We start from the raw sequence: 2,976 nt of genomic DNA on the forward strand, positions 1-2,976 counted from the left end.
TACTACCCATCCCTCGCCCGCTGCACGCCCGACAGAAGATGCACCCTCAACGCATTCAAACACCTCCATTAACAAACCTACTCCGGCCACACGTTGGTTCACGAGCGGGTCAGTATTGGCACTTTCACACAGATAATACTACCAAGTTTGAACTGTTTGTTATGGTTGTTGTCCTCTGCATCATCATGCCATGTTTCCCAGCTTGCAAGATTCAGAACCAACAAATAAGATCCAAATAATAAGTACAACAAAGATGCCTACACATCTATTGATTCCCAGCTTGCAAAATTCATAACCAACAAATAAGATTCAAATCATAAGTACAACAAATATGCCTACACATCTCATTGATTCCCAGTTTGCATCATTCAGAACCAACCCATTAGAGCCTTTTGATAAAGTGAATATCGGGATTAAATCCATCTTGGCTAGCCATGTCATACAACCGAAGAACTTGGCGAATGTTCTTGACCGTCACAACATCTGTAGTTGACTATTATTGTTTGCACAACACAAATAAGAAGAGCCTGATTACTATAATCGTGGCACTCCTTGAACTCAACCTGCAGCTCCACTCAGATGAGGCCTGCCTGGATTTCCATGATTCAATTGATGCGCCTTTTTCTATAGTTCACCTGAAATGAAGCAAAGATTGCATCATTCAGCTAGTAAGAAGTACTTGCTCTTGTGAGCTGGCAGGTTCTTTAGTAGTTGCACTAAAATTGAGGAACATTAAGGTTGGCTGTCCTGCTCATGTAAGGTGCAACTATAATTTGCTAATCCTTTTGTGCAGTTCCACTAAAATAAAGTGCCATTGTGGTGACAGTGACGGCTCATCTTGCAAAGGCTAATAAAATGTTTCACGAGATTACCAGCAGAATTTGACGGAGATTTTGGAAACTCCAATCACCATTTTGTGCACTTCCAACAAAATTGAGAGATGTTGCCCACGTGACATTTTAGTTGAACCGCACAAGACACTCATTCCAAAAAGAGTGTTTTGTGCAGTTCACCAAATGTCACAATAGCAACAAGGTGAAATGGATATCCCTATCTGCACAAAAAGATAGAAAGTAAATAGTTGTTGGTCAATAAGAATATACAAAACATACATGAAATGAAAAGAAGCATCTTAATTATGTTCATGGCAATCACACATGGACAGTATAAATTTTAAAACGTCAGCAATGCTTCATGTTACCGAAAGCATTACGATCAACAATGACATTCGTCAAATATGGGATTACTTTAATAGTGGCATTGCTTGTTTACCAGATACAGTAAATCAACAACAGCTAAAGTTGGTTTAAGGGCATGGGACCGTGGGGACACCAGGACACTCAGCATCGTAAAGGAGCAACTTACTTACCATACTGGGGAAAACGGTAGGAGTACCATTTGTAACACAGTTTAATTGCATCATATCACTGGAGGCATTAGATTAACAATAACAATGGTTAGACATGTCCCTAAGGTAACAGTGTGATCGCTTCATTTTACATGCGCCCTTACATTAACAACAACAAAAGGTTGGTATAAGGACATGCGATAGTGGACACATCAGCACAATATACCTACAAGGAGGCATAAAGTGGTGATGCCGAGTTTGTTCATGCTCTATGAGGGCAGCAAATCTAATCCTGGAGACCTTTTACTATGTGAGGGCAGCAAATCTAATCCTGAAGACCTTTTACTATGTGAGGATAGCAAATCTAATCCTGGAGACCTTTTACTATGTGCGGACAGCAAATCTAAGAGCATCTCCAGCTGTTGGCCCCCAGGAGGCGCTAAAAATCGCCCCTGGGGGCGCACCGGCGCAAACTGCGTGCTGGGGGTGTGATGCTCCCCAGTCGCGGTGCCCACGTTTTTTTGAAAATTTTAATTTTGGCACAAACACGGCGCAAAATCAACCAAACTTCGGCGAGTTCGTACATATTTAAAATATTTTACAAAAATGAAAAAATGCTACTAGGCTGCTCCTCGCCGCCCGCCGCCCTTGCACTTCTACATGCCGAGGAGGCGGTAGAACCGTGTGTAGTCGTCGCCGTTGTCATCGTCGTCATAGTCGCTGCCTCCTCCACGGCCGCCGTCCCTGCTGCAACCCTTCCCCGGTTGGCGCAGCAGGTTGGACGGTCCGGGGGCATCCTCGTCATCGTCGCTGTCGAGGATCATGATGCCGCGCTCGTCCTTGCGCCCATGTTTGCGGGCGGCTATCTCCTCCAGGGCTTGGCGCTGCCGGACCATCTCGTCGCGGAGGTAGTCGTCCCGCGCCCACCGTAGGGCATCCTCGTCGGAGAAGCCACGCCGGGCTATCTCCTCGTACTCCGCGGGGAGGCCATGCTCCGGCTTCGGCCCGACGAGGACGAGGTGGCTAGAGGCGGGGGCGGAGTCGTCGATGCGGATGCTGGAGCTGCGGGTGCGCGCGCTGACAAGCGTGTCCTGGGGCTCCGGCTTGACGGAGAGGAGGCAGGGAGAGTCGGACGAGCGTCCAGACGAGGAGGAGGATGCCCCCATGTCCATGCGCCTCGGCATCCACGAGCTCCCACGCCGACGAGAGATGGACGGGTGAGCGGGGTACTCTAGCCTCGGCGTGTTGCCGCCCTCGATGTACTCAAGGACGGCCTCCAGCGTGCGGCCAGGCATGCCCCACCATCTGCGCCGACCTTCGGAGTTGAGCCTTCCGGAGGGCACGACGCTGTTGGTGGCCTCTAGCTGCTCGGCGTGGCGGCGGCGGAAGTAGGGCTCCCAGAGCGGGCTATCGGGGACATACCGTTGACCTTCCCTCGCCGCTCGCGGTAGAGGCACGAATACACGCGATCTCCGCATGCCGCCCTGCCTCGGTGGGTGGTGGTGGCACCGGGACCCCGCCGGCGCTAATCCTCCACGCCCCAGGCACCCGCATGTCCGGCGGGACCGGGTACTCGGCCTCGAAGAGGAGCCGAGCTTCGTCCTCGTGAAGGTGGCGGCAGCCGAAGC

This window comes from Triticum urartu, chromosome 3A (assembly GCF_056163025.1).
Source record: "Triticum urartu cultivar PI428250 chromosome 3A, HENAU_Tu73, whole genome shotgun sequence".
Taxonomy (NCBI): Eukaryota; Viridiplantae; Streptophyta; class Magnoliopsida; order Poales; family Poaceae; genus Triticum; species Triticum urartu.